Source organism: Schistocerca cancellata, chromosome 2 (assembly GCF_023864275.1).
Source record: "Schistocerca cancellata isolate TAMUIC-IGC-003103 chromosome 2, iqSchCanc2.1, whole genome shotgun sequence".
NCBI lineage: Eukaryota > Metazoa > Arthropoda > Insecta > Orthoptera > Acrididae > Schistocerca > Schistocerca cancellata.
The window spans coordinates 533,725,363-533,750,972 of NC_064627.1; the positions used below are offsets into that span (position 1 = coordinate 533,725,363).

Here is a 25,610-nt window from a genome sequence, read left to right on the forward strand (position 1 = left end):
ATTAGACGACACTGCATGTCGATACAATACTTATTCCTGCAGTAAATAAGTGGGCCGGTGATTTTGCCCCGATCGGATATCGACGTGGACGGATGCTGTCATTAAATGATTCGCGAGTGGGAGCTTGGTCGGCTGCACTGCAGCTGGGCATTAGACGCAGACACCGGCCCAGTACGGTGCTTTGAATGCGTTTTCGAATCGACAGATGTCTTCTTTGCGCAAGCACTCGCCAAAGATGCAGATGTAGTTCCAGCAGACGAGGTGGCCGAGTGGTTAAGGCGTTGGACTGCTAATCCAATGTGCTCTGCACGCGTGGGTTCGAATCCCATCCTCGTCGAAGAATTTTACGTAAAGCACGCGTTTGCGGTCACTCCTTCTCCATGCGAAACGCCACTCAGTAGTAACAACGAAGCGTGTACGTGGCAGATAGCGTGTGTATGAAATACGAGGCAAAACTGCCTACCAGATGAAAGCGCACAACATTCCATAGCGTATGCCCTTCGAATTATACATCATGTCGAGATCTATAAACCAATCAAATTACGGCTCCAGCAAAGAGTATGTTGGTATTTGCGAACGACGAGTTCTTATTTATATTTAAGTGCATACCTGTCGCAGTCATTTTAACGTATCGAGCCTATAATAAACCATCTGTAGCACAACTGTCGCCTTTCGACAGTTTGTTTTGCGTCAGGCCGCCATATACAGAACCGATTTGGCAGGGCCTACTGGAGAGACTTGACTTTGCAGACATCCGTCGCTAGTGGCCGCCCAAACACCAAGCTCCATCCAAACAGCAGGACAATCTTGGGCTAGGACGAACGTCAAAACCTTGCAAGCAATATCAGTGTAGCGTATCGAGCTGTCCGTTTGGTTGCAGCAAGTCGTGGAAAAGAGTGCCCAGCACATTTCTCATTTGCATTAGACGACACTGCATGTCGATACAATACTTATTCCTGCAGTAAATAAGTGGGCCGATGATGTTGCCCCGATCGGATATCGACGTGGACGGATGCTGTCATTAAATGATTCGCGAGTGGGAGCTTGGTCGGCTGCACTGCAGCTGGGCATTAGACGCAGACACCGGCCCAGTACGGTGCTTTGAATGCGTTTTCGAATCGACAGATGTCTTCTTTGCGCAAGCACTCGCCAAAGATGCAGATGTAGTTCCAGCAGACGAGGTGGCCGAGTGGTTAAGGCGTTGGACTGCTAATCCAATGTGCTCTGCACGCGTGGGTTCGAATCCCATCCTCGTCGAAGAATTTTACGTAAAGCACGCGTTTGCGGTCACTCCTTCTCCATGCGAAACGCCACTCAGTAGTAACAACGAAGCGTGTACGTGGCAGATAGCGTGTGTATGAAATACGAGGCAAAACTGCCTACCAGATGAAAGCGCACAACATTCCATAGCGTATGCCCTTCGAATTATACATCATGTCGAGATCTATAAACCAATCAAATTACGGCTCCAGCAAAGAGTATGTTGGTATTTGCGAACGACGAGTTCTTATTTATATTTAAGTGCATACCTGTCGCAGTCATTTTAACGTATCGAGCCTATAATAAACCATCTGTAGCACAACTGTCGCCTTTCGACAGTTTGTTTTGCGTCAGGCCGCCATATACAGAACCGATTTGGCAGGGCCTACTGGAGAGACTTGACTTTGCAGACATCCGTCGCTAGTGGCCGCCCAAACACCAAGCTCCATCCAAACAGCAGGACAATCTTGGGCTAGGACGAACGTCAAAACCTTGCAAGCAATATCAGTGTAGCGTATCGAGCTGTCCGTTTCGTTGCAGCAAGTCGTGGAAAAGAGTGCCCAGCACATTTCTCATTTGCATTAGACGACACTGCATGTCGATACAATACTTATTCCTGCAGTAAATAAGTGGGCCGGTGATTTTGCCCCGATCGGATATCGACGTGGACGGATGCTGTCATTAAATGATTCGCGAGTGGGAGCTTGGTCGGCTGCACTGCAGCTGGGCATTAGACGCAGACACCGGCCCAGTACGGTGCTTTGAATGCGTTTTCGAATCGACAGATGTCTTCTTTGCGCAAGCACTCGCCAAAGATGCAGATGTAGTTCCAGCAGACGAGGTGGCCGAGTGGTTAAGGCGTTGGACTGCTAATCCAATGTGCTCTGCACGCGTGGGTTCGAATCCCATCCTCGTCGAAGAATTTTACGTAAAGCACGCGTTTGCGGTCACTCCTTCTCCATGCGAAACGCCACTCAGTAGTAACAACGAAGCGTGTACGTGGCAGATAGCGTGTGTATGAAATACGAGGCAAAACTGCCTACCAGATGAAAGCGCACAACATTCCATAGCGTATGCCCTTCGAATTATACATCATGTCGAGATCTATAAACCAATCAAATTACGGCTCCAGCAAAGAGTATGTTGGTATTTGCGAACGACGAGTTCTTATTTATATTTAAGTGCATACCTGTCGCAGTCATTTTAACGTATCGAGCCTATAATAAACCATCTGTAGCACAACTGTCGCCTTTCGACAGTTTGTTTTGCGTCAGGCCGCCATATACAGAACCGATTTGGCAGGGCCTACTGGAGAGACTTGACTTTGCAGACATCCGTCGCTAGTGGCCGCCCAAACACCAAGCTCCATCCAAACAGCAGGACAATCTTGGGCTAGGACGAACGTCAAAACCTTGCAAGCAATATCAGTGTAGCGTATCGAGCTGTCCGTTTCGTTGCAGCAAGTCGTGGAAAAGAGTGCCCAGCACATTTCTCATTTGCATTAGACGACACTGCATGTCGATACAATACTTATTCCTGCAGTAAATAAGTGGGCCGGTGATTTTGCCCCGATCGGATATCGACGTGGACGGATGCTGTCATTAAATGATTCGCGAGTGGGAGCTTGGTCGGCTGCACTGCAGCTGGGCATTAGACGCAGACACCGGCCCAGTACGGTGCTTTGAATGCGTTTTCGAATCGACAGATGTCTTCTTTGCGCAAGCACTCGCCAAAGATGCAGATGTAGTTCCAGCAGACGAGGTGGCCGAGTGGTTAAGGCGTTGGACTGCTAATCCAATGTGCTCTGCACGCGTGGGTTCGAATCCCATCCTCGTCGAAGAATTTTACGTAAAGCACGCGTTTGCGGTCACTCCTTCTCCATGCGAAACGCCACTCAGTAGTAACAACGAAGCGTGTACGTGGCAGATAGCGTGTGTATGAAATACGAGGCAAAACTGCCTACCAGATGAAAGCGCACAACATTCCATAGCGTATGCCCTTCGAATTATACATCATGTCGAGATCTATAAACCAATCAAATTACGGCTCCAGCAAAGAGTATGTTGGTATTTGCGAACGACGAGTTCTTATTTATATTTAAGTGCATACCTGTCGCAGTCATTTTAACGTATCGAGCCTATAATAAACCATCTGTAGCACAACTGTCGCCTTTCGACAGTTTGTTTTGCGTCAGGCCGCCATATACAGAACCGATTTGGCAGGGCCTACTGGAGAGACTTGACTTTGCAGACATCCGTCGCTAGTGGCCGCCCAAACACCAAGCTCCATCCAAACAGCAGGACAATCTTGGGCTAGGACGAACGTCAAAACCTTGCAAGCAATATCAGTGTAGCGTATCGAGCTGTCCGTTTCGTTGCAGCAAGTCGTGGAAAAGAGTGCCCAGCACATTTCTCATTTGCATTAGACGACACTGCATGTCGATACAATACTTATTCCTGCAGTAAATAAGTGGGCCGGTGATTTTGCCCCGATCGGATATCGACGTGGACGGATGCTGTCATTAAATGATTCGCGAGTGGGAGCTTGGTCGGCTGCACTGCAGCTGGGCATTAGACGCAGACACCGGCCCAGTACGGTGCTTTGAATGCGTTTTCGAATCGACAGATGTCTTCTTTGCGCAAGCACTCGCCAAAGATGCAGATGTAGTTCCAGCAGACGAGGTGGCCGAGTGGTTAAGGCGTTGGACTGCTAATCCAATGTGCTCTGCACGCGTGGGTTCGAATCCCATCCTCGTCGAAGAATTTTACGTAAAGCACGCGTTTGCGGTCACTCCTTCTCCATGCGAAACGCCACTCAGTAGTAACAACGAAGCGTGTACGTGGCAGATAGCGTGTGTATGAAATACGAGGCAAAACTGCCTACCAGATGAAAGCGCACAACATTCCATAGCGTATGCCCTTCGAATTATACATCATGTCGAGATCTATAAACCAATCAAATTACGGCTCCAGCAAAGAGTATGTTGGTATTTGCGAACGACGAGTTCTTATTTATATTTAAGTGCATACCTGTCGCAGTCATTTTAACGTATCGAGCCTATAATAAACCATCTGTAGCACAACTGTCGCCTTTCGACAGTTTGTTTTGCGTCAGGCCGCCATATACAGAACCGATTTGGCAGGGCCTACTGGAGAGACTTGACTTTGCAGACATCCGTCGCTAGTGGCCGCCCAAACACCAAGCTCCATCCAAACAGCAGGACAATCTTGGGCTAGGACGAACGTCAAAACCTTGCAAGCAATATCAGTGTAGCGTATCGAGCTGTCCGTTTCGTTGCAGCAAGTCGTGGAAAAGAGTGCCCAGCACATTTCTCATTTGCATTAGACGACACTGCATGTCGATACAATACTTATTCCTGCAGTAAATAAGTGGGCCGGTGATTTTGCCCCGATCGGATATCGACGTGGACGGATGCTGTCATTAAATGATTCGCGAGTGGGAGCTTGGTCGGCTGCACTGCAGCTGGGCATTAGACGCAGACACCGGCCCAGTACGGTGCTTTGAATGCGTTTTCGAATCGACAGATGTCTTCTTTGCGCAAGCACTCGCCAAAGATGCACATGTAGTTCCAGCAGACGAGGTGGCCGAGTGGTTAAGGCGTTGGACTGCTAATCCAATGTGCTCTGCACGCGTGGGTTCGAATCCCATCCTCGTCGAAGAATTTTACGTAAAGCACGCGTTTGCGGTCACTCCTTCTCCATGCGAAACGCCACTCAGTAGTAACAACGAAGCGTGTACGTGGCAGATAGCGTGTGTATGAAATACGAGGCAAAACTGCCTACCAGATGAAAGCGCACAACATTCCATAGCGTATGCCCTTCGAATTATACATCATGTCGAGATCTATAAACCAATCAAATTACGGCTCCAGCAAAGAGTATGTTGGTATTTGCGAACGACGAGTTCTTATTTATATTTAAGTGCATACCTGTCGCAGTCATTTTAACGTATCGAGCCTATAATAAACCATCTGTAGCACAACTGTCGCCTTTCGACAGTTTGTTTTGCGTCAGGCCGCCATATACAGAACCGATTTGGCAGGGCCTACTGGAGAGACTTGACTTTGCAGACATCCGTCGCTAGTGGCCGCCCAAACACCAAGCTCCATCCAAACAGCAGGACAATCTTGGGCTAGGACGAACGTCAAAACCTTGCAAGCAATATCAGTGTAGCGTATCGAGCTGTCCGTTTCGTTGCAGCAAGTCGTGGAAAAGAGTGCCCAGCACATTTCTCATTTGCATTAGACGACACTGCATGTCGATACAATACTTATTCCTGCAGTAAATAAGTGGGCCGGTGATTTTGCCCCGATCGGATATCGACGTGGACGGATGCTGTCATTAAATGATTCGCGAGTGGGAGCTTGGTCGGCTGCACTGCAGCTGGGCATTAGACGCAGACACCGGCCCAGTACGGTGCTTTGAATGCGTTTTCGAATCGACAGATGTCTTCTTTGCGCAAGCACTCGCCAAAGATGCACATGTAGTTCCAGCAGACGAGGTGGCCGAGTGGTTAAGGCGTTGGACTGCTAATCCAATGTGCTCTGCACGCGTGGGTTCGAATCCCATCCTCGTCGAAGAATTTTACGTAAAGCACGCGTTTGCGGTCACTCCTTCTCCATGCGAAACGCCACTCAGTAGTAACAACGAAGCGTGTACGTGGCAGATAGCGTGTGTATGAAATACGAGGCAAAACTGCCTACCAGATGAAAGCGCACAACATTCCATAGCGTATGCCCTTCGAATTATACATCATGTCGAGATCTATAAACCAATCAAATTACGGCTCCAGCAAAGAGTATGTTGGTATTTGCGAACGACGAGTTCTTATTTATATTTAAGTGCATACCTGTCGCAGTCATTTTAACGTATCGAGCCTATAATAAACCATCTGTAGCACAACTGTCGCCTTTCGACAGTTTGTTTTGCGTCAGGCCGCCATATACAGAACCGATTTGGCAGGGCCTACTGGAGAGACTTGACTTTGCAGACATCCGTCGCTAGTGGCCGCCCAAACACCAAGCTCCATCCAAACAGCAGGACAATCTTGGGCTAGGACGAACGTCAAAACCTTGCAAGCAATATCAGTGTAGCGTATCGAGCTGTCCGTTTCGTTGCAGCAAGTCGTGGAAAAGAGTGCCCAGCACATTTCTCATTTGCATTAGACGACACTGCATGTCGATACAATACTTATTCCTGCAGTAAATAAGTGGGCCGGTGATTTTGCCCCGATCGGATATCGACGTGGACGGATGCTGTCATTAAATGATTCGCGAGTGGGAGCTTGGTCGGCTGCACTGCAGCTGGGCATTAGACGCAGACACCGGCCCAGTACGGTGCTTTGAATGCGTTTTCGAATCGACAGATGTCTTCTTTGCGCAAGCACTCGCCAAAGATGCAGATGTAGTTCCAGCAGACGAGGTGGCCGAGTGGTTAAGGCGTTGGACTGCTAATCCAATGTGCTCTGCACGCGTGGGTTCGAATCCCATCCTCGTCGAAGAATTTTACGTAAAGCACGCGTTTGCGGTCACTCCTTCTCCATGCGAAACGCCACTCAGTAGTAACAACGAAGCGTGTACGTGGCAGATAGCGTGTGTATGAAATACGAGGCAAAACTGCCTACCAGATGAAAGCGCACAACATTCCATAGCGTATGCCCTTCGAATTATACATCATGTCGAGATCTATAAACCAATCAAATTACGGCTCCAGCAAAGAGTATGTTGGTATTTGCGAACGACGAGTTCTTATTTATATTTAAGTGCATACCTGTCGCAGTCATTTTAACGTATCGAGCCTATAATAAACCATCTGTAGCACAACTGTCGCCTTTCGACAGTTTGTTTTGCGTCAGGCCGCCATATACAGAACCGATTTGGCAGGGCCTACTGGAGAGACTTGACTTTGCAGACATCCGTCGCTAGTGGCCGCCCAAACACCAAGCTCCATCCAAACAGCAGGACAATCTTGGGCTAGGACGAACGTCAAAACCTTGCAAGCAATATCAGTGTAGCGTATCGAGCTGTCCGTTTCGTTGCAGCAAGTCGTGGAAAAGAGTGCCCAGCACATTTCTCATTTGCATTAGACGACACTGCATGTCGATACAATACTTATTCCTGCAGTAAATAAGTGGGCCGGTGATTTTGCCCCGATCGGATATCGACGTGGACGGATGCTGTCATTAAATGATTCGCGAGTGGGAGCTTGGTCGGCTGCACTGCAGCTGGGCATTAGACGCAGACACCGGCCCAGTACGGTGCTTTGAATGCGTTTTCGAATCGACAGATGTCTTCTTTGCGCAAGCACTCGCCAAAGATGCAGATGTAGTTCCAGCAGACGAGGTGGCCGAGTGGTTAAGGCGTTGGACTGCTAATCCAATGTGCTCTGCACGCGTGGGTTCGAATCCCATCCTCGTCGAAGAATTTTACGTAAAGCACGCGTTTGCGGTCACTCCTTCTCCATGCGAAACGCCACTCAGGAGTAACAACGAAGCGTGTACGTGGCAGATAGCGTGTGTATGAAATACGAGGCAAAACTGCCTACCAGATGAAAGCGCACAACATTCCATAGCGTATGCCCTTCGAATTATACATCATGTCGAGATCTATAAACCAATCAAATTACGGCTCCAGCAAAGAGTATGTTGGTATTTGCGAACGACGAGTTCTTATTTATATTTAAGTGCATACCTGTCGCAGTCATTTTAACGTATCGAGCCTATAATAAACCATCTGTAGCACTTTGCGTCAGGGCGCCATATACAGAACCGATTTGGCAGGGCCTACTGGAGAGACTTGACTTTGCAGACATCCGTCGCTAGTGGCCGCCCAAACACCAAGCTCCATCCAAACAGCAGGACAATCTTGGGCTAGGACGAACGTCAAAACCTTGCAAGCAATATCAGTGTAGCGTATCGAGCTGTCCGTTTCGTTGCAGCAAGTCGTGGAAAAGAGTGCCCAGCACATTTCTCATTTGCATTAGACGACACTGCATGTCGATACAATACTTATTCCTGCAGTAAATAAGTGGGCCGGTGATTTTGCCCCGATCGGATATCGACGTGGACGCATGCTGTCATTAAATGATTCGCGAGTGGGAGCTTGGTCGGCTGCACTGCAGCTGGGCATTAGACGCAGACACCGGCCCAGTACGGTGCTTTGAATGCGTTTTCGAATCGACAGATGTCTTCTTTGCGCAAGCACTCGCCAAAGATGCAGATGTAGTTCCAGCAGACGAGGTGGCCGAGTGGTTAAGGCGTTGGACTGCTAATCCAATGTGCTCTGCACGCGTGGGTTCGAATCCCATCCTCGTCGAAGAATTTTACGTAAAGCACGCGTTTGCGGTCACTCCTTCTCCATGCGGTACGCCACTCAGTAGTAACAACGAAGCGTGTACGTGGCAGATAGCGTGTGTATGAAATACGAGGCAAAACTGCCTACCAGATGAAAGCGCACAACATTCCATAGCGTATGCCCTTCGAATTATACATCATGTCGAGATCTATAAACCAATCAAATTTCGGCTCCAGCAAAGGGTATGTTGGTATTTGCGAACGACGAGTTCTTATTTATATTTAAGTGCATACCTGTCGCAGTCATTTTAACGTATCGAGCCTATAATAATCCATCTGTAGCACAACTGTCGCCTTTCGACAGTTTGTTTTGCGTCAGGCCGCCATATACAGAACCGATTTGGCAGGGCCTACTGGAGAGACTTGACTTTGCAGACATCCGTCGCTAGTGGCCGCCCAAACACCAAGCTCCATCCAAACAGCAGGACAATCTTGGGCTAGGACGAACGTCAAAACCTTGCAAGCAATATCAGTGTAGCGTATCGAGCTGTCCGTTTCGTTGCAGCAAGTCGTGGAAAAGAGTGCCCAGCACATTTCTCATTTGCATTAGACGACACTGCATGTCGATACAATACTTATTCCTGCAGTAAATAAGTGGGCCGGTGATTTTGCCCCGATCGGATATCGACGTGGACGGATGCTGTCATTAAATGATTCGCGAGTGGGAGCTTGGTCGGCTGCACTGCAGCTGGGCATTAGACGCAGACACCGGCCCAGTACGGTGCTTTGAATGCGTTTTCGAATCGACAGATGTCTTCTTTGCGCAAGCACTCGCCAAAGATGCAGATGTAGTTCCAGCAGACGAGGTGGCCGAGTGGTTAAGGCGTTGGACTGCTAATCCAATGTGCTCTGCACGCGTGGGTTCGAATCCCATCCTCGTCGAAGAATTTTACGTAAAGCACGCGTTTGCGGTCACTCCTTCTCCATGCGAAACGCCACTCAGTAGTAACAACGAAGCGTGTACGTGGCAGATAGCGTGTGTATGAAATACGAGGCAAAACTGCCTACCAGATGAAAGCGCACAACATTCCATAGCGTATGCCCTTCGAATTATACATCATGTCGAGATCTATAAACCAATCAAATTACGGCTCCAGCAAAGAGTATGTTGGTATTTGCGAACGACGAGTTCTTATTTATATTTAAGTGCATACCTGTCGCAGTCATTTTAACGTATCGAGCCTATAATAAACCATCTGTAGCACAACTGTCGCCTTTCGACAGTTTGTTTTGCGTCAGGCCGCCATATACAGAACCGATTTGGCAGGGCCTACTGGAGAGACTTGACTTTGCAGACATCCGTCGCTAGTGGCCGCCCAAACACCAAGCTCCATCCAAACAGCAGGACAATCTTGGGCTAGGACGAACGTCAAAACCTTGCAAGCAATATCAGTGTAGCGTATCGAGCTGTCCGTTTCGTTGCAGCAAGTCGTGGAAAAGAGTGCCCAGCACATTTCTCATTTGCATTAGACGACACTGCATGTCGATACAATACTTATTCCTGCAGTAAATAAGTGGGCCGGTGATTTTGCCCCGATCGGATATCGACGTGGACGGATGCTGTCATTAAATGATTCGCGAGTGGGAGCTTGGTCGGCTGCACTGCAGCTGGGCATTAGACGCAGACACCGGCCCAGTACGGTGCTTTGAATGCGTTTTCGAATCGACAGATGTCTTCTTTGCGCAAGCACTCGCCAAAGATGCAGATGTAGTTCCAGCAGACGAGGTGGCCGAGTGGTTAAGGCGTTGGACTGCTAATCCAATGTGCTCTGCACGCGTGGGTTCGAATCCCATCCTCGTCGAAGAATTTTACGTAAAGCACGCGTTTGCGGTCACTCCTTCTCCATGCGAAACGCCACTCAGTAGTAACAACGAAGCGTGTACGTGGCAGATAGCGTGTGTATGAAATACGAGGCAAAACTGCCTACCAGATGAAAGCGCACAACATTCCATAGCGTATGCCCTTCGAATTATACATCATGTCGAGATCTATAAACCAATCAAATTACGGCTCCAGCAAAGAGTATGTTGGTATTTGCGAACGACGAGTTCTTATTTATATTTAAGTGCATACCTGTCGCAGTCATTTTAACGTATCGAGCCTATAATAAACCATCTGTAGCACAACTGTCGCCTTTCGACAGTTTGTTTTGCGTCAGGCCGCCATATACAGAACCGATTTGGCAGGGCCTACTGGAGAGACTTGACTTTGCAGACATCCGTCGCTAGTGGCCGCCCAAACACCAAGCTCCATCCAAACAGCAGGACAATCTTGGGCTAGGACGAACGTCAAAACCTTGCAAGCAATATCAGTGTAGCGTATCGAGCTGTCCGTTTCGTTGCAGCAAGTCGTGGAAAAGAGTGCCCAGCACATTTCTCATTTGCATTAGACGACACTGCATGTCGATACAATACTTATTCCTGCAGTAAATAAGTGGGCCGGTGATTTTGCCCCGATCGGATATCGACGTGGACGGATGCTGTCATTAAATGATTCGCGAGTGGGAGCTTGGTCGGCTGCACTGCAGCTGGGCATTAGACGCAGACACCGGCCCAGTACGGTGCTTTGAATGCGTTTTCGAATCGACAGATGTCTTCTTTGCGCAAGCACTCGCCAAAGATGCAGATGTAGTTCCAGCAGACGAGGTGGCCGAGTGGTTAAGGCGTTGGACTGCTAATCCAATGTGCTCTGCACGCGTGGGTTCGAATCCCATCCTCGTCGAAGAATTTTACGTAAAGCACGCGTTTGCGGTCACTCCTTCTCCATGCGAAACGCCACTCAGTAGTAACAACGAAGCGTGTACGTGGCAGATAGCGTGTGTATGAAATACGAGGCAAAACTGCCTACCAGATGAAAGCGCACAACATTCCATAGCGTATGCCCTTCGAATTATACATCATGTCGAGATCTATAAACCAATCAAATTACGGCTCCAGCAAAGAGTATGTTGGTATTTGCGAACGACGAGTTCTTATTTATATTTAAGTGCATACCTGTCGCAGTCATTTTAACGTATCGAGCCTATAATAAACCATCTGTAGCACAACTGTCGCCTTTCGACAGTTTGTTTTGCGTCAGGCCGCCATATACAGAACCGATTTGGCAGGGCCTACTGGAGAGACTTGACTTTGCAGACATCCGTCGCTAGTGGCCGCCCAAACACCAAGCTCCATCCAAACAGCAGGACAATCTTGGGCTAGGACGAACGTCAAAACCTTGCAAGCAATATCAGTGTAGCGTATCGAGCTGTCCGTTTCGTTGCAGCAAGTCGTGGAAAAGAGTGCCCAGCACATTTCTCATTTGCATTAGACGACACTGCATGTCGATACAATACTTATTCCTGCAGTAAATAAGTGGGCCGGTGATTTTGCCCCGATCGGATATCGACGTGGACGGATGCTGTCATTAAATGATTCGCGAGTGGGAGCTTGGTCGGCTGCACTGCAGCTGGGCATTAGACGCAGACACCGGCCCAGTACGGTGCTTTGAATGCGTTTTCGAATCGACAGATGTCTTCTTTGCGCAAGCACTCGCCAAAGATGCACATGTAGTTCCAGCAGACGAGGTGGCCGAGTGGTTAAGGCGTTGGACTGCTAATCCAATGTGCTCTGCACGCGTGGGTTCGAATCCCATCCTCGTCGAAGAATTTTACGTAAAGCACGCGTTTGCGGTCACTCCTTCTCCATGCGAAACGCCACTCAGTAGTAACAACGAAGCGTGTACGTGGCAGATAGCGTGTGTATGAAATACGAGGCAAAACTGCCTACCAGATGAAAGCGCACAACATTCCATAGCGTATGCCCTTCGAATTATACATCATGTCGAGATCTATAAACCAATCAAATTACGGCTCCAGCAAAGAGTATGTTGGTATTTGCGAACGACGAGTTCTTATTTATATTTAAGTGCATACCTGTCGCAGTCATTTTAACGTATCGAGCCTATAATAAACCATCTGTAGCACAACTGTCGCCTTTCGACAGTTTGTTTTGCGTCAGGCCGCCATATACAGAACCGATTTGGCAGGGCCTACTGGAGAGACTTGACTTTGCAGACATCCGTCGCTAGTGGCCGCCCAAACACCAAGCTCCATCCAAACAGCAGGACAATCTTGGGCTAGGACGAACGTCAAAACCTTGCAAGCAATATCAGTGTAGCGTATCGAGCTGTCCGTTTCGTTGCAGCAAGTCGTGGAAAAGAGTGCCCAGCACATTTCTCATTTGCATTAGACGACACTGCATGTCGATACAATACTTATTCCTGCAGTAAATAAGTGGGCCGGTGATTTTGCCCCGATCGGATATCGACGTGGACGGATGCTGTCATTAAATGATTCGCGAGTGGGAGCTTGGTCGGCTGCACTGCAGCTGGGCATTAGACGCAGACACCGGCCCAGTACGGTGCTTTGAATGCGTTTTCGAATCGACAGATGTCTTCTTTGCGCAAGCACTCGCCAAAGATGCAGATGTAGTTCCAGCAGACGAGGTGGCCGAGTGGTTAAGGCGTTGGACTGCTAATCCAATGTGCTCTGCACGCGTGGGTTCGAATCCCATCCTCGTCGAAGAATTTTACGTAAAGCACGCGTTTGCGGTCACTCCTTCTCCATGCGAAACGCCACTCAGTAGTAACAACGAAGCGTGTACGTGGCAGATAGCGTGTGTATGAAATACGAGGCAAAACTGCCTACCAGATGAAAGCGCACAACATTCCATAGCGTATGCCCTTCGAATTATACATCATGTCGAGATCTATAAACCAATCAAATTACGGCTCCAGCAAAGAGTATGTTGGTATTTGCGAACGACGAGTTCTTATTTATATTTAAGTGCATACCTGTCGCAGTCATTTTAACGTATCGAGCCTATAATAAACCATCTGTAGCACAACTGTCGCCTTTCGACAGTTTGTTTTGCGTCAGGCCGCCATATACAGAACCGATTTGGCAGGGCCTACTGGAGAGACTTGACTTTGCAGACATCCGTCGCTAGTGGCCGCCCAAACACCAAGCTCCATCCAAACAGCAGGACAATCTTGGGCTAGGACGAACGTCAAAACCTTGCAAGCAATATCAGTGTAGCGTATCGAGCTGTCCGTTTCGTTGCAGCAAGTCGTGGAAAAGAGTGCCCAGCACATTTCTCATTTGCATTAGACGACACTGCATGTCGATACAATACTTATTCCTGCAGTAAATAAGTGGGCCGGTGATTTTGCCCCGATCGGATATCGACGTGGACGGATGCTGTCATTAAATGATTCGCGAGTGGGAGCTTGGTCGGCTGCACTGCAGCTGGGCATTAGACGCAGACACCGGCCCAGTACGGTGCTTTGAATGCGTTTTCGAATCGACAGATGTCTTCTTTGCGCAAGCACTCGCCAAAGATGCAGATGTAGTTCCAGCAGACGAGGTGGCCGAGTGGTTAAGGCGTTGGACTGCTAATCCAATGTGCTCTGCACGCGTGGGTTCGAATCCCATCCTCGTCGAAGAATTTTACGTAAAGCACGCGTTTGCGGTCACTCCTTCTCCATGCGAAACGCCACTCAGTAGTAACAACGAAGCGTGTACGTGGCAGATAGCGTGTGTATGAAATACGAGGCAAAACTGCCTACCAGATGAAAGCGCACAACATTCCATAGCGTATGCCCTTCGAATTATACATCATGTCGAGATCTATAAACCAATCAAATTACGGCTCCAGCAAAGAGTATGTTGGTATTTGCGAACGACGAGTTCTTATTTATATTTAAGTGCATACCTGTCGCAGTCATTTTAACGTATCGAGCCTATAATAAACCATCTGTAGCACAACTGTCGCCTTTCGACAGTTTGTTTTGCGTCAGGCCGCCATATACAGAACCGATTTGGCAGGGCCTACTGGAGAGACTTGACTTTGCAGACATCCGTCGCTAGTGGCCGCCCAAACACCAAGCTCCATCCAAACAGCAGGACAATCTTGGGCTAGGACGAACGTCAAAACCTTGCAAGCAATATCAGTGTAGCGTATCGAGCTGTCCGTTTCGTTGCAGCAAGTCGTGGAAAAGAGTGCCCAGCACATTTCTCATTTGCATTAGACGACACTGCATGTCGATACAATACTTATTCCTGCAGTAAATAAGTGGGCCGGTGATTTTGCCCCGATCGGATATCGACGTGGACGGATGCTGTCATTAAATGATTCGCGAGTGGGAGCTTGGTCGGCTGCACTGCAGCTGGGCATTAGACGCAGACACCGGCCCAGTACGGTGCTTTGAATGCGTTTTCGAATCGACAGATGTCTTCTTTGCGCAAGCACTCGCCAAAGATGCAGATGTAGTTCCAGCAGACGAGGTGGCCGAGTGGTTAAGGCGTTGGACTGCTAATCCAATGTGCTCTGCACGCGTGGGTTCGAATCCCATCCTCGTCGAAGAATTTTACGTAAAGCACGCGTTTGCGGTCACTCCTTCTCCATGCGAAACGCCACTCAGTAGTAACAACGAAGCGTGTACGTGGCAGATAGCGTGTGTATGAAATACGAGGCAAAACTGCCTACCAGATGAAAGCGCACAACATTCCATAGCGTATGCCCTTCGAATTATACATCATGTCGAGATCTATAAACCAATCAAATTACGGCTCCAGCAAAGAGTATGTTGGTATTTGCGAACGACGAGTTCTTATTTATATTTAAGTGCATACCTGTCGCAGTCATTTTAACGTATCGAGCCTATAATAAACCATCTGTAGCACAACTGTCGCCTTTCGACAGTTTGTTTTGCGTCAGGCCGCCATATACAGAACCGATTTGGCAGGGCCTACTGGAGAGACTTGACTTTGCAGACATCCGTCGCTAGTGGCCGCCCAAACACCAAGCTCCATCCAAACAGCAGGACAATCTTGGGCTAGGACGAACGTCAAAACCTTGCAAGCAATATCAGTGTAGCGTATCGAGCTGTCCGTTTCGTTGCAGCAAGTCGTGGAAAAGAGTGCCCAGCACATTTCTCATTTGCATTAGACGACACTGCATGTCGATACAATACTTATTCCTGCAGTAAATAAGTGGGCCGGTGATTTTGCCCCGATCGGATATCGACGTGGACGGATGCTGTCATTAAATGATTCGCGAGTGGGAGCTTGGTCGGCTGCACTGCAGCTGGGCATTAGACGCAGACACCGGCCCAGTACGGTGCTTTGAATGCGTTTTCGAATCGACAGATGTCTTCTTTGCGCAAGCACTCGCCAAAGATGCAGATGTAGTTCCAGCAGACGAGGTGGCCGAGTGGTTAAGGCGTTGGACTGCTAATCCAATGTGCTCTGCACGCGTGGGTTCGAATCCCATCCTCGTCGAAGAATTTTACGTAAAGCACGCGTTTGCGGTCACTCCTTCTCCATGCGAAACGCCACTCAGTAGTAACAACGAAGCGTGTACGTGGCAGATAGCGTGTGTATGAAATACGAGGCAAAACTGCCTACCAGATGAAAGCGCACAACATTCCATAGCGTATGCCCTTCGAATTATACATCATGTCGAGATCTATAAACCAATCAAATTACGGCTCCAGCAAAGAGTATGTTGGTATTTGCGAACGACGAGTTCTTATTTATATTTAAGTGCATACCTGTCGCAGTCATTTTAACGTATCGAGCCTATAATAAACCATCTGTAGCACAACTGTCGCCTTTCGACAGTTTGTTTTGCGTCAGGCCGCCATATACAGAACCGATTTGGCAGGGCCTACTGGAGAGACTTGACTTTGCAGACATCCGTCGCTAGTGGCCGCCCAAACACCAAGCTCCATCCAAACAGCAGGACAATCTTGGGCTAGGACGAACGTCAAAACCTTGCAAGCAATATCAGTGTAGCGTATCGAGCTGTCCGTTTCGTTGCAGCAAGTCGTGGAAAAGAGTGCCCAGCACATTTCTCATTTGCATTAGACGACACTGCATGTCGATACAATACTTATTCCTGCAGTAAATAAGTGGGCCGGTGATTTTGCCCCGATCGGATATCGACGTGGACGGATGCTGTCATTAAATGATTCGCGAGTGGGAGCTTGGTCGGCTGCACTGCAGCTGGGCATTAGACGCAGACACCGGCCCAGTACGGTGCTTTGAATGCGTTTTCGAATCGACAGATGTCTTCTTTGCGCAAGCACTCGCCAAAGATGCAGATGAAGTTCCAGCAGACGAGGTGGCCGAGTGGTTAAGGCGTTGGACTGCTAATCCAATGTGCTCTGCACGCGTGGGTTCGAATCCCATCCTCGTCGAAGAATTTTACGTAAAGCACGCGTTTGCGGTCACTCCTTCTCCATGCGAAACGCCACTCAGTAGTAACAACGAAGCGTGTACGTGGCAGATAGCGTGTGTATGAAATACGAGGCAAAACTGCCTACCAGATGAAAGCGCACAACATTCCATAGCGTATGCCCTTCGAATTATACATCATGTCGAGATCTATAAACCAATCAAATTACGGCTCCAGCAAAGAGTATGTTGGTATTTGCGAACGACGAGTTCTTATTTATATTTAAGTGCATACCTGTCGCAGTCATTTTAACGTATCGAGCCTATAATAAACCATCTGTAGCACAACTGTCGCCTTTCGACAGTTTGTTTTGCGTCAGGCCGCCATATACAGAACCGATTTGGCAGGGCCTACTGGAGAGACTTGACTTTGCAGACATCCGTCGCTAGTGGCCGCCCAAACACCAAGCTCCATCCAAACAGCAGGACAATCTTGGGCTAGGACGAACGTCAAAACCTTGCAAGCAATATCAGTGTAGCGTATCGAGCTGTCCGTTTCGTTGCAGCAAGTCGTGGAAAAGAGTGCCCAGCACATTTCTCATTTGCATTAGACGACACTGCATGTCGATACAATACTTATTCCTGCAGTAAATAAGTGGGCCGGTGATTTTGCCCCGATCGGATATCGACGTGGACGGATGCTGTCATTAAATGATTCGCGAGTGGGAGCTTGGTCGGCTGCACTGCAGCTGGGCATTAGACGCAGACACCGGCCCAGTACGGTGCTTTGAATGCGTTTTCGAATCGACAGATGTCTTCTTTGCGCAAGCACTCGCCAAAGATGCAGATGTAGTTCCAGCAGACGAGGTGGCCGAGTGGTTAAGGCGTTGGACTGCTAATCCAATGTGCTCTGCACGCGTGGGTTCGAATCCCATCCTCGTCGAAGAATTTTACGTAAAGCACGCGTTTGCGGTCACTCCTTCTCCATGCGAAACGCCACTCAGTAGTAACAACGAAGCGTGTACGTGGCAGATAGCGTGTGTATGAAATACGAGGCAAAACTGCCTACCAGATGAAAGCGCACAACATTCCATAGCGTATGCCCTTCGAATTATACATCATGTCGAGATCTATAAACCAATCAAATTACGGCTCCAGCAAAGAGTATGTTGGTATTTGCGAACGACGAGTTCTTATTTATATTTAAGTGCATACCTGTCGCAGTCATTTTAACGTATCGAGCCTATAATAAACCATCTGTAGCACAACTGTCGCCTTTCGACAGTTTGTTTTGCGTCAGGCCGCCATATACAGAACCGATTTGGCAGGGCCTACTGGAGAGACTTGACTTTGCAGACATCCGTCGCTAGTGGCCGCCCAAACACCAAGCTCCATCCAAACAGCAGGACAATCTTGGGCTAGGACGAACGTCAAAACCTTGCAAGCAATATCAGTGTAGCGTATCGAGCTGTCCGTTTCGTTGCAGCAAGTCGTGGAAAAGAGTGCCCAGCACATTTCTCATTTGCATTAGACGACACTGCATGTCGATACAATACTTATTCCTGCAGTAAATAAGTGGGCCGGTGATTTTGCCCCGATCGGATATCGACGTGGACGGATGCTGTCATTAAATGATTCGCGAGTGGGAGCTTGGTCGGCTGCACTGCAGCTGGGCATTAGACGCAGACACCGGCCCAGTACGGTGCTTTGAATGCGTTTTCGAATCGACAGATGTCTTCTTTGCGCAAGCACTCGCCAAAGATGCAGATGTAGGTCCAGCAGACGAGGTGGCCGAGTGGTTAAGGCGTTGGACTGCTAATCCAATGTGCTCTGCACGCGTGGGTTCGAATCCCATCCTCGTCGAAGAATTTTACGTAAAGCACGCGTTTGCGGTCACTCCTTCTCCATGCGAAACGCCACTCAGTAGTAACAACGAAGCGTGTACGTGGCAGATAGCGTGTGTATGAAATACGAGGCAAAACTGCCTACCAGATGAAAGCGCACAACATTCCATAGCGTATGCCCTTCGAATTATACATCATGTCGAGATCTATAAACCAATCAAATTACGGCTCCAGCAAAGAGTATGTTGGTATTTGCGAACGACGAGTTCTTATTTATATTTAAGTGCATACCTGTCGCAGTCATTTTAACGTATCGAGCCTATAATAAACCATCTGTAGCACAACTGTCGCCTTTCGACAGTTTGTTTTGCGTCAGGCCGCCATATACAGAACCGATTTGGCAGGGCCTACTGGAGAGACTTGACTTTGCAGACATCCGTCGCTAGTGGCCGCCCAAACACCAAGCTCCATCCAAACAGCAGGACAATCTTGGGCTAGGACGAACGTCAAAACCTTGCAAGCAATATCAGTGTAGCGTATCGAGCTGTCCGTTTCGTTGCAGCAAGTCGTGGAAAAGAGTGCCCAGCACATTTCTCATTTGCATTAGACGACACTGCATGTCGATACAATACTTATTCCTGCAGTAAATAAGTGGGCCGGTGATTTTGCCCCGATCGGATATCGACGTGGACGGATGCTGTCATTAAATGATTCGCGAGTGGGAGCTTGGTCGGCTGCACTGCAACTGGGCATTAGACGCAGACACCGGCCCAGTACGGTGCTTTGAATGCGTTTTCGAATCGACAGATGTCTTCTTTGCGCAAGCACTCGCCAAAGATGCAGATGTAGTTCCAGCAGACGAGGTGGCCGAGTGGTTAAGGCGTTGGTCTGCTAATCCAAAGTGCTCTGCACGCGTGGGTTCGAATCCCATCCTCGTCGAAGAATTTTACGTAAAGCACGCGTTTGCGGTCACTCCTTCTCCATGCGAAACGCCACTCAGTAGTAACAACGAAGCGTGTACGTGGCAGATAGCGTGTGTATGAAATACGAGGCAAAACTGCCTACCAGATGAAAGCGCACAACATTCCATAGCGTATGCCCTTCGAATTATACATCATGTCGAGATCTATAAACCAATCAAATTACGGCTCCAGCAAAGAGTATGTTGGTATTTGCGAACGACGAGTTCTTATTTATATTTAAGTGCATACCTGTCGCAGTCATTTTAACGTATCGAGCCTATAATAAACCATCTGTAGCACAACTGTCGCCTTTCGACAGTTTGTTTTGCGTCAGGCCGCCATATACAGAACCGATTTGGCAGGGCCTACTGGAGAGACTTGACTTTGCAGACATCCGTCGCTAGTGGCCGCCCAAACACCAAGCTCCATCCAAACAGCAGGACAATCTTGGGCTAGGACGAACGTCAAAACCTTGCAAGCAATATCAGTGTAGCGTATCGAGCTGTCCGTTTCGTTGCAGCAAGTCGTGGAAAAGAGTGCCCAGCACATTTCTCATTTGCATTAGACGACACTGCATGTCGATACAATACTTATTCCTGCAGTAAATAAGTGGGCCGGTGATTTTGCCCCGATCGGATATCGACGTGGACGGATGCTGTCATTAAATGATTCGCGAGTGGGAGCTTGGTCGGCTGCACTGCAGCTGGGCATTAGACGCAGACACCGGCCCAGTACGGTGCTTTGAATGCGTTTTCGAATCGACAGATGTCTTCTTTGCGCAAGCACTCGCCAAAGATGCAGATGTAGTTCCAGCAGACGAGGTGGCCGAGTGGTTAAGGCGTTGGACTGCTAATCCAATGTGCTCTGCACGCGTGGGTTCGAATCCCATCCTCGTCGAAGAATTTTACGTAAAGCACGCGTTTGCGGTCACTCCTTCTCCATGCGAAACGCCACTCAGTAGTAACAACGAAGCGTGTACGTGGCAGATAGCGTGTGTATGAAATACGAGGCAAAACTGCCTACCAGATGAAAGCGCACAACATTCCATAGCGTATGCCCTTCGAATTATACATCATGTCGAGATCTATAAACCAATCAAATTACGGCTCCAGCAAAGAGTATGTTGGTATTTGCGAACGACGAGTTCTTATTTATATTTAAGTGCATACCTGTCGCAGTCATTTTAACGTATCGAGCCTATAATAAACCATCTGTAGCACAACTGTCGCCTTTCGACAGTTTGTTTTGCGTCAGGCCGCCATATACAGAACCGATTTGGCAGGGCCTACTGGAGAGACTTGACTTTGCAGACATCCGTCGCTAGTGGCCGCCCAAACACCAAGCTCCATCCAAACAGCAGGACAATCTTGGGCTAGGACGAACGTCAAAACCTTGCAAGCAATATCAGTGTAGCGTATCGAGCTGTCCGTTTCGTTGCAGCAAGTCGTGGAAAAGAGTGCCCAGCACATTTCTCATTTGCATTAGACGACACTGCATGTCGATACAATACTTATTCCTGCAGTAAATAAGTGGGCCGGTGATTTTGCCCCGATCGGATATCGACGTGGACGGATGCTGTCATTAAATGATTCGCGAGTGGGAGCTTGGTCGGCTGCACTGCAGCTGGGCATTAGACGCAGACACCGGCCCAGTACGGTGCTTTGAATGCGTTTTCGAATCGACAGATGTCTTCTTTGCGCAAGCACTCGCCAAAGATGCAGATGTAGTTCCAGCAGACGAGGTGGCCGAGTGGTTAAGGCGTTGGACTGCTAATCCAATGTGCTCTGCACGCGTGGGTTCGAATCCCATCCTCGTCGAAGAATTTTACGTAAAGCACGCGTTTGCGGTCACTCCTTCTCCATGCGAAACGCCACTCAGTAGTAACAACGAAGCGTGTACGTGGCAGATAGCGTGTGTATGAAATACGAGGCAAAACTGCCTACCAGATGAAAGCGCACAACATTCCATAGCGTATGCCCTTCGAATTATACATCATGTCGAGATCTATAAACCAATCAAATTACGGCTCCAGCAAAGAGTATGTTGGTATTTGCGAACGACGAGTTCTTATTTATATTTAAGTGCATACCTGTCGCAGTCATTTTAACGTATCGAGCCTATAATAAACCATCTGTAGCACAACTGTCGCCTTTCGACAGTTTGTTTTGCGTCAGGCCGCCATATACAGAACCGATTTGGCAGGGCCTACTGGAGAGACTTGACTTTGCAGACATCCGTCGCTAGTGGCCGCCCAAACACCAAGCTCCATCCAAACAGCAGGACAATCTTGGGCTAGGACGAACGTCAAAACCTTGCAAGCAATATCAGTGTAGCGTATCGAGCTGTCCGTTTCGTTGCAGCAAGTCGTGGAAAAGAGTGCCCAGCACATTTCTCATTTGCATTAGACGACACTGCATGTCGATACAATACTTATTCCTGCAGTAAATAAGTGGGCCGGTGATTTTGCCCCGATCGGATATCGACGTGGACGGATGCTGTCATTAAATGATTCGCGAGTGGGAGCTTGGTCGGCTGCACTGCAGCTGGGCATTAGACGCAGACACCGGCCCAGTACGGTGCTTTGAATGCGTTTTCGAATCGACAGATGTCTTCTTTGCGCAAGCACTCGCCAAAGATGCAGATGTAGTTCCAGCAGACGAGGTGGCCGAGTGGTTAAGGCGTTGGACTGCTAATCCAATGTGCTCTGCACGCGTGGGTTCGAATCCCATCCTCGTCGAAGAATTTTACGTAAAGCACGCGTTTGCGGTCACTCCTTCTCCATGCGAAACGCCACTCAGTAGTAACAACGAAGCGTGTACGTGGCAGATAGCGTGTGTATGAAATACGAGGCAAAACTGCCTACCAGATGAAAGCGCACAACATTCCATAGCGTATGCCCTTCGAATTATACATCATGTCGAGATCTATAAACCAATCAAATTACGGCTCCAGCAAAGAGTATGTTGGTATTTGCGAACGACGAGTTCTTATTTATATTTAAGTGCATACCTGTCGCAGTCATTTTAACGTATCGAGCCTATAATAAACCATCTGTAGCACAACTGTCGCCTTTCGACAGTTTGTTTTGCGTCAGGCCGCCATATACAGAACCGATTTGGCAGGGCCTACTGGAGAGACTTGACTTTGCAGACATCCGTCGCTAGTGGCCGCCCAAACACCAAGCTCCATCCAAACAGCAGGACAATCTTGGGCTAGGACGAACGTCAAAACCTTGCAAGCAATATCAGTGTAGCGTATCGAGCTGTCCGTTTCGTTGCAGCAAGTCGTGGAAAAGAGTGCCCAGCACATTTCTCATTTGCATTAGACGACACTGCATGTCGATACAATACTTATTCCTGCAGTAAATAAGTGGGCCGGTGATTTTGCCCCGATCGGATATCGACGTGGACGGATGCTGTCATTAAATGATTCGCGAGTGGGAGCTTGGTCGGCTGCACTGCAGCTGGGCATTAGACGCAGACACCGGCCCAGTACGGTGCTTTGAATGCGTTTTCGAATCGACAGATGTCTTCTTTGCGCAAGCACTCGCCAAAGATGCAGATGTAGTTCCAGCAGACGAGGTGGCCGAGTGGTTAAGGCGTTGGACTGCTAATCCAATGTGCTCTGCACGCGTGGGTTCGAATCCCATCCTCGTCGAAGAATTTTACGTAAAGCACGCGTTTGCGGTCACTCCTTCTCCATGCGAAACGCCACTCAGTAGTAACAACGAAGCGTGTACGTGGCAGATAGCGTGTGTATGAAATACGAGGCAAAACTGCCTACCAGATGAAAGCGCACAACATTCCATAGCGTATGCCCTTCGAATTATACATCATGTCGAGATCTATAAACCAATCAAATTACGGCTCCAGCAAAGAGTATGTTGGTATTTGCGAACGACGAGTTCTTATTTATATTTAAGTGCATACCTGTCGCAGTCATTTTAACGTATCGAGCCTATAATAAACCATCTGTAGCAAACACCAAGCTCCATCCAAACAGCAGGACAATCTTGGGCTAGGACGAACGTCAAAACCTTGCAAGCAATATCAGTGTAGCGTATCGAGCTGTCCGTTTCGTTGCAGCAAGTCGTGGAAAAGAGTGCCCAGCACATTTCTCATTTGCATTAGACGACACTGCATGTCGATACAATACTTATTCCTGCAGTAAATAAGTGGGCCGGTGATTTTGCCCCGATCGGATATCGACGTGGACGGATGCTGTCATTAAATGATTCGCGAGTGGGAGCTTGGTCGGCTGCACTGCAGCTGGGCATTAGACGCAGACACCGGCCCAGTACGGTGCTTTGAATGCGTTTTCGAATCGACAGATGTCTTCTTTGCGCAAGCACTCGCCAAAGATGCAGATGTAGTTCCAGCAGACGAGGTGGCCGAGTGGTTAAGGCGTTGGACTGCTAATCCAATGTGCTCTGCACGCGTGGGTTCGAATCCCATCCTCGTCGAAGAATTTTACGTAAAGCACGCGTTTGCGGTCACTCCTTCTCCATGCGAAACGCCACTCAGTAGTAACAACGAAGCGTGTACGTGGCAGATAGCGTGTGTATGAAATACGAGGCAAAACTGCCTACCAGATGAAAGCGCACAACATTCCATAGCGTATGCCCTTCGAATTATACATCATGTCGAGATCTATAAACCAATCAAATTACGGCTCCAGCAAAGAGTATGTTGGTATTTGCGAACGACGAGTTCTTATTTATATTTAAGTGCATACCTGTCGCAGTCATTTTAACGTATCGAGCCTATAATAAACCATCTGTAGCACAACTGTCGCCTTTCGACAGTTTGTTTTGCGTCAGGCCGCCATATACAGAACCGATTTGGCAGGGCCTACTGGAGAGACTTGACTTTGCAGACATCCGTCGCTAGTGGCCGCCCAAACACCAAGCTCCATCCAAACAGCAGGACAATCTTGGGCTAGGACGAACGTCAAAACCTTGCAAGCAATATCAGTGTAGCGTATCGAGCTGTCCGTTTCGTTGCAGCAAGTCGTGGAAAAGAGTGCCCAGCACATTTCTCATTTGCATTAGACGACACTGCATGTCGATACAATACTTATTCCTGCAGTAAATAAGTGGGCCGGTGATTTTGCCCCGATCGGATATCGACGTGGACGGATGCTGTCATTAAATGATTCGCGAGTGGGAGCTTGGTCGGCTGCACTGCAGCTGGGCATTAGACGCAGACACCGGCCCAGTACGGTGCTTTGAATGCGTTTTCGAATCGACAGATGTCTTCTTTGCGCAAGCACTCGCCAAAGATGCAGATGTAGTTCCAGCAGACGAGGTGGCCGAGTGGTTAAGGCGTTGGACTGCTAATCCAATGTGCTCTGCACGCGTGGGTTCGAATCCCATCCTCGTCGAAGAATTTTACGTAAAGCACGCGTTTGCGGTCACTCCTTCTCCATGCGAAACGCCACTCAGTAGTAACAACGAAGCGTGTACGTGGCAGATAGCGTGTGTATGAAATACGAGGCAAAACTGCCTACCAGATGAAAGCGCACAACATTCCATAGCGTATGCCCTTCGAATTATACATCATGTCGAGATCTATAAACCAATCAAATTACGGCTCCAGCAAAGAGTATGTTGGTATTTGCGAACGACGAGTTCTTATTTATATTTAAGTGCATACCTGTCGCAGTCATTTTAACGTATCGAGCCTATAATAAACCATCTGTAGCACAACTGTCGCCTTTCGACAGTTTGTTTTGCGTCAGGCCGCCATATACAGAACCGATTTGGCAGGGCCTACTGGAGAGACTTGACTTTGCAGACATCCGTCGCTAGTGGCCGCCCAAACACCAAGCTCCATCCAAACAGCAGGACAATCTTGGGCTAGGACGAACGTCAAAACCTTGCAAGCAATATCAGTGTAGCGTATCGAGCTGTCCGTTTCGTTGCAGCAAGTCGTGGAAAAGAGTGCCCAGCACAT

General features: G+C 48.6%; 28 non-coding genes across 28 annotated transcripts; all 28 read left to right on the plus strand.

Annotated features, from left to right (window-relative positions):
* The first annotated feature begins 255 nt into the window (after positions 1-255).
* Trnas-gcu (transfer RNA serine (anticodon GCU)) lies at positions 256-337 on the plus strand. Its single transcript has one exon. It is a non-coding gene; the product is annotated as a tRNA-Ser (tRNA).
* Positions 338-1,175: 838 nt separating this feature from the next.
* On the plus strand, positions 1,176-1,257 carry Trnas-gcu (transfer RNA serine (anticodon GCU)). The gene has a single exon. It is a non-coding gene; the product is annotated as a tRNA-Ser (tRNA).
* An 838-nt stretch (positions 1,258-2,095) lies between these two features.
* On the plus strand, positions 2,096-2,177 carry Trnas-gcu (transfer RNA serine (anticodon GCU)). Its single transcript has one exon. It is a non-coding gene; the product is annotated as a tRNA-Ser (tRNA).
* Positions 2,178-3,015: 838 nt separating this feature from the next.
* On the plus strand, positions 3,016-3,097 carry Trnas-gcu (transfer RNA serine (anticodon GCU)). The gene has a single exon. It is a non-coding gene; the product is annotated as a tRNA-Ser (tRNA).
* An 838-nt stretch (positions 3,098-3,935) lies between these two features.
* On the plus strand, positions 3,936-4,017 carry Trnas-gcu (transfer RNA serine (anticodon GCU)). Its single transcript has one exon. It is a non-coding gene; the product is annotated as a tRNA-Ser (tRNA).
* Positions 4,018-4,855: 838 nt separating this feature from the next.
* Trnas-gcu (transfer RNA serine (anticodon GCU)) lies at positions 4,856-4,937 on the plus strand. The gene has a single exon. It is a non-coding gene; the product is annotated as a tRNA-Ser (tRNA).
* An 838-nt stretch (positions 4,938-5,775) lies between these two features.
* Trnas-gcu (transfer RNA serine (anticodon GCU)) lies at positions 5,776-5,857 on the plus strand. Its single transcript has one exon. It is a non-coding gene; the product is annotated as a tRNA-Ser (tRNA).
* Positions 5,858-6,695: 838 nt separating this feature from the next.
* On the plus strand, positions 6,696-6,777 carry Trnas-gcu (transfer RNA serine (anticodon GCU)). Its single transcript has one exon. It is a non-coding gene; the product is annotated as a tRNA-Ser (tRNA).
* An 838-nt stretch (positions 6,778-7,615) lies between these two features.
* Trnas-gcu (transfer RNA serine (anticodon GCU)) lies at positions 7,616-7,697 on the plus strand. The gene has a single exon. It is a non-coding gene; the product is annotated as a tRNA-Ser (tRNA).
* An 814-nt stretch (positions 7,698-8,511) lies between these two features.
* Trnas-gcu (transfer RNA serine (anticodon GCU)) lies at positions 8,512-8,593 on the plus strand. The gene has a single exon. It is a non-coding gene; the product is annotated as a tRNA-Ser (tRNA).
* An 838-nt stretch (positions 8,594-9,431) lies between these two features.
* Positions 9,432-9,513, plus strand: Trnas-gcu (transfer RNA serine (anticodon GCU)). The gene has a single exon. It is a non-coding gene; the product is annotated as a tRNA-Ser (tRNA).
* Positions 9,514-10,351: 838 nt separating this feature from the next.
* Positions 10,352-10,433, plus strand: Trnas-gcu (transfer RNA serine (anticodon GCU)). The gene has a single exon. It is a non-coding gene; the product is annotated as a tRNA-Ser (tRNA).
* An 838-nt stretch (positions 10,434-11,271) lies between these two features.
* On the plus strand, positions 11,272-11,353 carry Trnas-gcu (transfer RNA serine (anticodon GCU)). Its single transcript has one exon. It is a non-coding gene; the product is annotated as a tRNA-Ser (tRNA).
* An 838-nt stretch (positions 11,354-12,191) lies between these two features.
* On the plus strand, positions 12,192-12,273 carry Trnas-gcu (transfer RNA serine (anticodon GCU)). The gene has a single exon. It is a non-coding gene; the product is annotated as a tRNA-Ser (tRNA).
* An 838-nt stretch (positions 12,274-13,111) lies between these two features.
* On the plus strand, positions 13,112-13,193 carry Trnas-gcu (transfer RNA serine (anticodon GCU)). The gene has a single exon. It is a non-coding gene; the product is annotated as a tRNA-Ser (tRNA).
* An 838-nt stretch (positions 13,194-14,031) lies between these two features.
* Trnas-gcu (transfer RNA serine (anticodon GCU)) lies at positions 14,032-14,113 on the plus strand. The gene has a single exon. It is a non-coding gene; the product is annotated as a tRNA-Ser (tRNA).
* Positions 14,114-14,951: 838 nt separating this feature from the next.
* On the plus strand, positions 14,952-15,033 carry Trnas-gcu (transfer RNA serine (anticodon GCU)). Its single transcript has one exon. It is a non-coding gene; the product is annotated as a tRNA-Ser (tRNA).
* An 838-nt stretch (positions 15,034-15,871) lies between these two features.
* Positions 15,872-15,953, plus strand: Trnas-gcu (transfer RNA serine (anticodon GCU)). Its single transcript has one exon. It is a non-coding gene; the product is annotated as a tRNA-Ser (tRNA).
* Positions 15,954-16,791: 838 nt separating this feature from the next.
* Trnas-gcu (transfer RNA serine (anticodon GCU)) lies at positions 16,792-16,873 on the plus strand. Its single transcript has one exon. It is a non-coding gene; the product is annotated as a tRNA-Ser (tRNA).
* An 838-nt stretch (positions 16,874-17,711) lies between these two features.
* Trnas-gcu (transfer RNA serine (anticodon GCU)) lies at positions 17,712-17,793 on the plus strand. Its single transcript has one exon. It is a non-coding gene; the product is annotated as a tRNA-Ser (tRNA).
* Positions 17,794-18,631: 838 nt separating this feature from the next.
* Positions 18,632-18,713, plus strand: Trnas-gcu (transfer RNA serine (anticodon GCU)). Its single transcript has one exon. It is a non-coding gene; the product is annotated as a tRNA-Ser (tRNA).
* An 838-nt stretch (positions 18,714-19,551) lies between these two features.
* Positions 19,552-19,633, plus strand: Trnas-gcu (transfer RNA serine (anticodon GCU)). The gene has a single exon. It is a non-coding gene; the product is annotated as a tRNA-Ser (tRNA).
* An 838-nt stretch (positions 19,634-20,471) lies between these two features.
* Trnas-gcu (transfer RNA serine (anticodon GCU)) lies at positions 20,472-20,553 on the plus strand. The gene has a single exon. It is a non-coding gene; the product is annotated as a tRNA-Ser (tRNA).
* An 838-nt stretch (positions 20,554-21,391) lies between these two features.
* Positions 21,392-21,473, plus strand: Trnas-gcu (transfer RNA serine (anticodon GCU)). The gene has a single exon. It is a non-coding gene; the product is annotated as a tRNA-Ser (tRNA).
* Positions 21,474-22,311: 838 nt separating this feature from the next.
* Trnas-gcu (transfer RNA serine (anticodon GCU)) lies at positions 22,312-22,393 on the plus strand. The gene has a single exon. It is a non-coding gene; the product is annotated as a tRNA-Ser (tRNA).
* Positions 22,394-23,231: 838 nt separating this feature from the next.
* Trnas-gcu (transfer RNA serine (anticodon GCU)) lies at positions 23,232-23,313 on the plus strand. Its single transcript has one exon. It is a non-coding gene; the product is annotated as a tRNA-Ser (tRNA).
* Positions 23,314-24,036: 723 nt separating this feature from the next.
* Trnas-gcu (transfer RNA serine (anticodon GCU)) lies at positions 24,037-24,118 on the plus strand. The gene has a single exon. It is a non-coding gene; the product is annotated as a tRNA-Ser (tRNA).
* An 838-nt stretch (positions 24,119-24,956) lies between these two features.
* On the plus strand, positions 24,957-25,038 carry Trnas-gcu (transfer RNA serine (anticodon GCU)). Its single transcript has one exon. It is a non-coding gene; the product is annotated as a tRNA-Ser (tRNA).
* Positions 25,039-25,610: the final 572 nt, after the last annotated feature.